Source organism: Salmo salar, chromosome ssa13 (genome assembly GCF_905237065.1).
Source record: "Salmo salar chromosome ssa13, Ssal_v3.1, whole genome shotgun sequence".
Classification (NCBI taxonomy): domain Eukaryota; kingdom Metazoa; phylum Chordata; class Actinopteri; order Salmoniformes; family Salmonidae; genus Salmo; species Salmo salar.
The window spans coordinates 6537699-6547695 of record NC_059454.1 but is presented as its reverse complement, the minus strand read 5'-3'; positions in this window follow the sequence as shown (position 1 = coordinate 6547695).

The following is a 9997-nucleotide window of genomic DNA, read 5'->3' as shown; positions in this document are numbered from 1 at the left end:
ACACTTTCTTTGCCCGCTTTAAGGATAATACAGTGCCACCCCCGCGGCCCGCGGAGGCCCTGGGTCTCAACCTCACCCTCTACAATTGGGTCCTGGACTTTCTGACGGGCCACCCCCAGGTGGTGAAAGTAGGAAACAACATCTCCACTTCGCTGACCCTCAACACTGGGGCCCCACGAGGGTGCGTGCTCAGCCCCCTCCTGCACTCCCTGTACACTCACGACTGCGTGGCCATGCACGCCTCCAACTCAATCATCAAGTTTGCAGACGACACAACAGCAGTGGGCTTGATTACCAACAACGACGAGACAGCCTACAGGGAGGAGGTGAGGGCACTCGGAGTGTGGCGTCAGGAAAACAACCTCTCACTCAACGTCAACAAAACAAAGGTGATGATTGTGGACTTCAGGAAACAGCAGAGGGAGCACCCCCCTATCCACATCGAAGGGACAACAGTGGAAAAGGTAGAACGTTTTTCAACCTCAGGAGGTTGAAGAAATGTGTCTTGTCAACCAAAACCCTGACAAACTTTTACAGATGCACAATCGAGAGCATCCTGTCGGCCTGTATCACAGCCTGGTATGGCAGCTGCTCCGCCCACAACCGCAAGGCTCTCCAGAGGGTAGTGAGGTCTGCACAACGCATCACCGAGGGCAAACTACCTGCCCTCCAGGACACCTACAGCACCCGATGTCACAGGAATGCCAAAAAGATCATCAAGGACAACAACCACCCGAGCCACTGCCTGTTCACAGCGCTATCATCCAGAAGGCGAAGTCAGTACAGGTGCATCAAAGCTGGGACCGAGAGACTGAAAAACAACTTCTATCTCAAGGCCATCAGACTGCTAAACAGCAATCACTAACTCAGAATGGCTGCTGCCTACATTGAGACCCAATCGCTGGCCACTTGAATAAATGGATCACTAGTCATTTTAAATAATGCCACTTTATATAATGTTTACATATCTTATTTACGCATATCATATGTATATACTGTATTTTATACCATCTATTGCACCTTGCCTATGCCGCTCGTCCATTGCTCATCCATATATTTATATGTATATATTCTCATTCACCCCCTTAGATTTGTGTGATTTAGGTAGTTGTTGGGAAAATGTTAGATTACATGTTAGATATTACTGTACTGTCGGAACTAGAAGCACAAGCATTTCACAAGACTCGCATTAACATCTGCTAACCATGTGTATGTGACCAATAAAATTTGATTTGATTTGATGTGATTTGACTGTGTAAGACTGTGTAAAACAAAACCCACAAAGAAGAGACAACAGGCAAATACATATGAGATCTCAATGTCTAAACAGCGACAGCAGGGATAGTTCAAACTGCAGTAGGATGGCTCTCCTCGCAGGTGAGTGAATCAGCTGAGCTCATGTTTGTGATAATAATAATAATAATAATAATAACCCATTTTATTTGGCGGAGGCCTGTCAGGGTCCTCTTGGCATCTTACATTACCAGGAGGCCTACATACAGTATGAGCCGAGTGCAGTACGTCAGGGTCCTCAAGGTATCTTACATTACCAGGAGGCCTACATAAAAGCCAGTGCAGTACATGAGATCATTCCATCAATTTCATCAATCAAAGTGGAGGGGGGGGGGGGGTATTGGGTAGCGGTTACAAACCTGGTTTAGGGTAGAGGTTACAAACCTGGTTTAGGGTAGAGGTTACGAACCTGGTTTAGGGTAAAGGTTTAAGGGGTGGGGTAGGGTAGAGGTTACAAACCTGGTTTAGGGTAAAGGTTTAAGGGGTGGGGTTGTGTTGGGATATGAACCTGGTTTAGGGTATAAGTTACAAACCTGGTTTAGGGTAAAGGTTTCGGGGTGGGTTAGAGGTTATGAACCTGGTTTAGGGTAAAGGTTTAGGGGGTTGGGTTGGGTTGGTTTTGGATATGAACCTGGTTTAGGGTAAAGGTTTAGGGAGTGGGGTTGCGTTGGTTTGGGATATGAACCTGGCTTAGGGTAAAGGTTTAGGGGTGGGGTGGGGTTGGGTTGGGTTGGGTTGGGTTGGGATACGAACCTGGTTTAGGGTAAAGGTTTAGGGAGTGGGGTTGGGTTGGTTTGGGATATGAACCTGGTTTAGGGTAAAGGTTTAGGGAGTGGGGTTGCGTTGGTTTGGGATATGAACCTGGCTTAGGGTAAAGGTTTAGGGGGTGGGGTGGGGTTGGGTTGGGTTGGGATACGAACCTGGTTTAGGGTAAAGGTTTAGGGGGTGGGGTTGGGTTGGGTTGGGTTGGGATATGAACCTGGTTTAGGATAAAGGTTTAGGGTGTGGGGTTGGGAAATGAACCTGGTTTAGGGTAAAGGTTTAGGGGGTTGGGTAGGGTTGGGTTGGGTAGAGGTTATAAACCTGGTTTAGGGGGAGGGGTTGGGTTGGGATATGAACCTGGTTTAGGGTTAAGGTTTAGGGGGTGGGGTAGGGTGGGGTTGGGTAGAGGTTATGAACCTGGTTTAGGGTAAAGGCTTAGGGGGTGGGGTTGTGTTGGGTTGGGATACGAACCTGGTTTAGGGTAAAGGCTTAGGGGGTGTGGTTGGGTTGGGTTGGGATACGAACCTGGTTTAGGGTAAAGGTTTAGGGGGTTGGGTTGGGATATGAACCTGGTTTAGGGTGTAGATTTAGGGGGTTGGGTTGGGTTGGGATATGAACCTGGTTTAGGGTAAAGGTTTAGGGGGTTGGGTTGGGATACGAACCTGGATTAGGGTAAAGGTTTAGGGGGTGGGGTGGGGTTGGGTGGGGTTGGGTTGGGATATGAACCTGGTTTAGGGTAAAGGTTTAGGGGGTGGGGTTGGGATATGAACCTGGTTTAGGGTAAAGGTTTAGGTGGTTGGGTTAGGTTGGGTATGGTAGACGAAACAAACCTGTTTTAGGGTAAATGTTTAGGTGGTGGGGTTGCACTTGGTGGATCTCTGGGAGCAGGACATAGGAGAGCTGAATAGATAATGGGAGACAATGGGAGACGGGGGGCCTAGTACACCAAAAAAAAAAAAAATGTTAAATGCATGAGATGAAATGTATGCATTCACTACTGTAAGTCGCTCTGGATAAGAGCGTCTGCTAAATGACTAAAATGTAAAAAAAAAAAATAAATGTAAAATGTAAAAGTGAGAGACAAGAATGAATCAAAGAAATCATCACAACAAGGGAATGTAGTTATTGAGCTAGAAATGAACATCCTGACAGTGTAAACAATGACAACACCTAGGATAGAGGATAGAGGCAGGGTGCTGTGCATCCTACAACAATTAGGCTGACGGGGATAGAGGCAGGGTGCTGACATCAGCAAACCGCTCACCCACACGACTCCATACACATGGTCTGCAGTTGTGAAGTACTGCCAAATTCTCTAAAATTATTTTCGGAGGCGGCTTATAGTAGAAAAATGACATTTTTATTGACATTCCTGCAGTCAGCATGCCAATTGCACACTCCAGCAAAACTTGAGACATCTGTGGCATTGTGTTGTGTGACAAAACTACACATTTTAGAGAGGCCTTTTATTGTCCCACAGCACAAGGTGCACCTGTGTAATGATCATGCTGTTTAATCATCTTCTTGATATGCCACACCTGTCAGGTGGATGGATTATCTTGGTAATGGAGAAATGCTCACTAACAGGGATGTAAACAAATTTGTGCACAAAAGTTGAGAATTTTTTGGGCGTATGGAACATTCCTGGGATCTTTTATTTCAGCTTATGAAACATGTGACCAACACTTTGCATGTTGCGTTTATAGTTTTTGTTCAGTATATTTTACAGATTGCATTGACGGTATCATGTTTCCAGTAGTAGTGGTGCGTGGGTAAAATCACCGGGGGAAGCCAATCCAGAAAAAAAAGCCAGAGTACAACCTATGTGTTGTGATAATTGCGTTATTTGCTCTACAACCTGTTAGTTCATATGCCTTGATAATGTGATATAAAGGCCTAAAGGCACGAGACAATAAGAAGACAGAGTGGCTGAATAAATTCAACCACACCTTTGTTTCATCACAAAACCAGAGAGCAACCAGTTTATAATAAAAGTTAGCACACGGAAAAGCGTAGTGAATAAGGGAATGTAACACCCTGGCCATAGAGAGGGGTTTTTGTTCTTTATTTTGGTTAGGCCAGGGTGTTACATTGGGCGGGCGTTCTATGTTCTTTTTTCTGGGTTGGTTTGTTTCAATGATTTTGGCTGTGTGGCTTCCAATCAGGCACAGCTGTAGTTTGTTGTTGCTGATTGGGAGTCACACATAAGTAGCCTGTTTTTCCTTTGGGTTTTTGTGGGTGATTGTATTCTGTTAGTGTGTTTTCCTGACAGGACTGTTTCTGGTCGTTTTTGTTTCGTTTTGTATTGTGTTCGTTCAGTCAATTAAAATTCTAATGATGAACATGTCCTCCGCTGCACCTTGGTCTCATTATGACGACAGCCCTTACAGAATCACCCACCAAAAACGGACCAAGCAGCGGAGGAAGGAGCAGCACAAGGAGGGGATGAAGCAGCGTGCTCGGGAGGTCATGTCATCCTGGTCGCTGGAGGTGTTGGAGTCAAGGATTGACTGGACATGGGATCAATTATTTGACCACTGCAACAACCTGCCGAGGGAGAGCGATGGACATGGGAGGCAGCCCCCAATTTTTTTTTGGGGGGGGCACACGGGGATATTGGCGGAGTCAGGCGGTAGACCTGAGCCAACTCCCCGTGCTTACTGGAGGCAGCGCAGTACTGGTCAGGCACCGTGTTATGCGGATAAGCGCACGGTGTCTCCAGTGCACGTTCATAGCCCGGTGCGCTATAGGCCAGCCCCCCGCAAGTGCCATGCGAGTGCAGGCATCGAGCCAGGACAGATTGTGCCAGCTCAGCGCGTCTGGTCTCCAGTGCGCCTTTTCGGTCCAGGTTATCCTGCACCGGCTCTGCGCACTGTGTCTCCAGGGCGCTGGGAGGGTCCAGTTCGCCCAATACCTGCGCTCCGCCCGTGCCGGGCCAAAGTGGGCATTCAGCCTGGAGTGTGGGTAAAGAGCCTTCGTACCAGAACTCCAGTGCTCCCCCACAGCCCAGTTTATCCTGTGCCTCCTCCTCGGACCAGGCCTCCAGTGGGTCTCCCCATCCTGGTCAAGCCTGTGCCTCCTCCATGGACCAGGCCTCCAGTGGGTCTCCCCATACTGGTCAAGCCTGTGCCTCCTCCACGGACCAGGCCTCCAGTGGGTCTCCCCATCCTGGTCAGTCCTGTGCCTCCTCCACGGACCAGGCCTCCAGTGGGTCTCCCCAGCCTGGTGAGTCCAGTGCCAGAGCCGCCCGCCTGTCCGGAGCCGCCAGAGCCGCCCGCCTGTCCGGAGCCGCCAGAGCCGCCCGCCTGTCCGGAGCTGCCAGAGCCGCCCGCCAGCCCGGTGAGTCCTGTGCCTGCGCCCAGGGCCAGGCCTTCTTCATGTTTCCCCAGCCTTGTGAGTCCTGTGCCTGTGCCCAGGGCCAGGCCTCCTTCATGTCTCCCCAGCCTGGTGAATCCTGGGTCAGTGCCGCCGGAGCCGCCCGCCAGCCCGGAGCCGCCGCAGCCGCCAGGGTCGCCCGCCAGCCAGGCGCAACCAGAATCGCCGCCAGCCGGGCGCAGCCAGGGTCGCCCGCCAACCGGGCGCAGCCAGGGTCGCCCGCCAGCCGGGCGCAACCAGAATTGCCCACCAGCCGGGCGCAGTCAGGGTCGCCCACCAGTCCCCCGGCGCGGCCAGGGGCGCCACCTAAGTGGGCGATGCCGAGGGTGGAGAGGAGGCCACGTCCCGCACCTGAGCCGCCGCCGTAAGAAGGCCCACCCGGACCCTCCCCTTCAGAGTCAGGTTTTGCGGCCAGAGTCCGCACCTTTGGGGGGGGTACTGTAACGCCCTGGCCATAGAGAGGGGTTTTTGGTCTTTATTTTGGTTAGGCAAGGGTGTTACATTGGATGGGCGTTCTATGTCCTTTTTTCTATGTTGGTTTGTTTCGTTGATTTTGGCCATGTGGCTTCCAATCAGGCACAGCTGTAGTTTGTTGTTGCTGATTGGGAGTCACACATAAGTAGCCTGTTTTTCCTTTGGGTTTTTGTGGGTGATTGTTTCTGTTTAGTGCTTCCGTTTCGTTGTTAGTACCTGACAGAACTGTCGGCTGTCATTTTGTTTATTTTGTCAAGTGTTCTCTTTTTGTATTAAAATTCATTCAAGATGAACACATCCTCCGCTGCACGTTGGTCTTTCTCTAACGACGGCCATTACAGGGAAGTATAAAAACATCTTGACATTTGTATTTATTTGACCTTTTATTTAACTAGACAAGTCAGTTAAGAATGATTTTTTTTTTTACAACGACGGCCTACTCCAGGCCAAACCTGGGCGACGCCGGGCCAATTGTGCGCCGCCCTATGGGACTGCCAATTACGGCCCATCACTGCTGTATCACACAGCCCGGATTCGAACCAGGGACTGGGAGGCACATTCAAGCAGATGAGGACATGAGGCTAGATGGAAGACATGATGATTTAGTCAAACCTGCAGAAGAGTGAACGTAAACCAGGGAAAACCACACTACCTTCTCCTGTCCCAAATACAGTTTAAGGAAATTTAAAAATTATATATTTTTTAAGCTCTGAAAAAAAAAGCAGCGTGGACCAGATTGACGAGGATTCACTCTCTTTAGAGAATGATATGTAACGTATCTGCAGAAACATGTTAGGACCTCCAAAAAACAGCATAGCAGAAGGTAAATCAGAGAGACAAATTAATGGCTCTTTCACCTATGCAGTTCAGGTTCCCGATGTTCACTATGTTCACCCAAAAAAATCTGTCCAAAAAAAAGAAAAAAGAGTCGTTCGTAAGCAGCCTTCCTTATTATCGCCCGCCGATGTCTCGTTAAACCATCGATATGTGCTAAATTCACCTGCACGGCGGATCTCAATTGCAAACATTACTTGTCATCTTATTACAGCTCCCTAAAAGATGCTTGCAATCAAAGTATTTCAAGATATGTTCACCCTCTAGTTAGTATTGTCATCGCAACAACATAGTCCTTTTAAAAAAATAAACAGACTACGGCCGATGTATCTATTTGACAAGCATTCCTTTCAGTAGAAATAAAGAATTTCCTTGTTCAGCAAATCGACTGTGGCAACGTACCCCAACACTTTGTGTGAAAGGAAACTGTTGATGTAGAGGACGAGTGTCTTCAGGTGTTTGTGGTTTTTCCTTTCAATTAAGACCTAGACAACCAGGTGAGGGTAGTTCCTTACTAAATTAGTGGCCTTAATTCATCAAATCAAGTACAAGGTTGGAGCGAAAACTCGCACACTCAACATTCCGTGGAATGAGTTTGACATGTTGGTATAGCCTACTGTTATTATTTTATTAGTTTCCTATTTATGTTATCAACAGTGTCTGGTATGCTCTCTTCATATCAACATCAGAGGTAAAATATCCCTGGACTGTCCATGTTTAAAATGTCTAACTACATCATGTCAATTGGGGGATTGAGTTATTTTGCCAGAAAGGTGTGGGCTGGAACCTACACAGTAGACCTATATATGTGGGCTGGAACCTACACAGTAGACCTATATATGTGGGCTGGAACCTACACAGTAGACCTATATATGTGGGCTGGAACCTACACAGTAGACCTATATATGTGGGCTGGAACCTACACAGTAGCCCTATATATGTGGGCTGGAACCTACACAGTAGACCTATATATGTGGGCTGGAACCTACACAGTAGACCTATATATGTGGGCTGGAACCTACACAGTAGCCCTATATATGTGGGCTGGAACCTACACAGTAGACCTATATATGTGGGCTGGAACCTACACAGTATACCTATATATGTGGGCTGGAACCTACACAGTAGCAATATATATGTGGGCTGGAACCTACACAGTAGACCTATATATGTGGGCTGGAACCTACACAGTAGACCTATATATGTGGGCTGGAACCTACACAGTAGCCCTATATATGTGGGCTGGAACCTACACAGTAGACCTATATATGTGGGCTGGAACCTACACAGTAGACCTATATATGTGGGCTGGAACCTACACAGTAGACCTATATATGTGGGCTGGAACCTACACAGTAGCCCTATATATGTGGGCTGGAACCTACACAGTAGCCCTATATATGTGGGCTGGAACCTACACAGTAGACCTATATATGTGGGCTGGAACCTACACAGTAGCCCTATATATGTGGGCTGGAACCTACACAGTAGCCCTATATATGTGGGCTGGAACCTACACAGTAGACCTATATATGTGGGCTGGAACCTACACAGTAGACCTATATATGTGGGCTGGAACCTACACAGTAGACCGATATATGTGGGCTGGAACCTACACAGTAGAACTATATATGTGGGCTGGAACCTACACAGTAGACCTATATAAACTCAGCAAAAAAAGAAATGTCCTCTCACTGTCAACTGCGTTTATTTTCAGCAAACTTAACGTGTGTAAATATTTGTATGAACATAACAAGATTCAACAACTGAGACATAAACTGAACAAGTTCCACAGACATGTGACTAACAGAAATGGAACAATATGTCCCTGAACAAAAGGGGGGTCAAAATCAAAAGTAGCAGTCAGTATCTGGTGTGGCCACCAGCTGCATTAAGTACTGCAGTGCATCTCCTTCTCTTGGACTGCACCAGATGTGTCAGTTCTTGCTGTGAGACGTTACCCCACTCTTCCACCAAGGCACCTGCAAGTTCGCTGACATTTCTGGGGGGAATGGCCCAAGCCCTCACCCTCCGATCCAACATGAGGGAGGAGGATGTCTTCCCTGTAATGCACAGCGTTGAGATTGCCTGCAATGACAACAAGCTCAGTCCGATGATGCAGTGACACACCGTCCCAGACCATGATGGACCCTCCACCTCCAAATCGATCCCTCTCCAGAGAACAGGCCTCGGTGTAACGCTCATTCCTTCGACGATAAACACAAATCCGACCATCACCCCTGGTGAGACAAAACCGAGACTCGTCAGTGAAGAGCACTTTTTGCCAGTACTGTCTGGTCCAGCGATGGTGGGTTTGTGCCCATAGGCGACGTTGTTGTCAGTGATGTCTGGTGAGGACCTGCCTTACAACAGGCCTACAAGCCCTCTGTCGAGCCTCTCTCAGCCTATTGCGGACAGTCTAAGCACTGATGGAGGGATTGTGCGTTCCTAGTGTAACTCGGGCAGTAGTTGTTGCCATCCTTTACCTGTCCCGCAGGTGTGATGTTCGGATGTACCGATCCTGAGCAGGTGTTGTTACACGTGTTCTGCCACTGCGTGGACGATCAGCTGTCCATCCTGTCTCCCCATGGCGCCGTCTTAGGTGTCTCACAGTACAGACATTGCAGAGATGACTCATCTCATCTCATCTGGTACAGCCGATCTGCCAACTTCTGTCTGTAGCGTCCGAACAGTTTGGGCTACACACGACTTGTCTGAAGGTCCCACGGTACCCGTTGAAATAATGAATGAAAGTATGGAGACTGTTTATTGACATAATCAAGGGGTTATTAAATACATGTCAAAATTTGTAAACTTACAATTGTTTCCTAATCTTTCTCATATCTCTCAGATATAGGACAGACACTTCAGAACAAACTTCCTTCAGATGATCTGTTGTTCCCTGTAGTGACTCTTGTTATTCGATGCATTTATATGGGGTACGTTGTCTTTTTTGTCAAACTTTTTTGTTGAAGGTACTACACAGCGTAGAGCCCCCCCCCCTCGTGCACTCAACGTCGTTCGAGATAAGTCGAGTTTCCTCGTAGACCTATTTTGGCAGAGAAACTGAAGCCTGCTCTATAGCCTATTGTCTGTTTTTATTAAAGTATTTAATTAAAGAATGTGAAATATTATGTCTGTTTGCTGTTTTCATTAAATCATGCATAGCTGTTCTTTATATGGCCTAAAATAAATGTGTTGATATGGGCAGGATATTAATCTATAGGTTATAGCAGACTGAATTTTGACCAGTTACGAA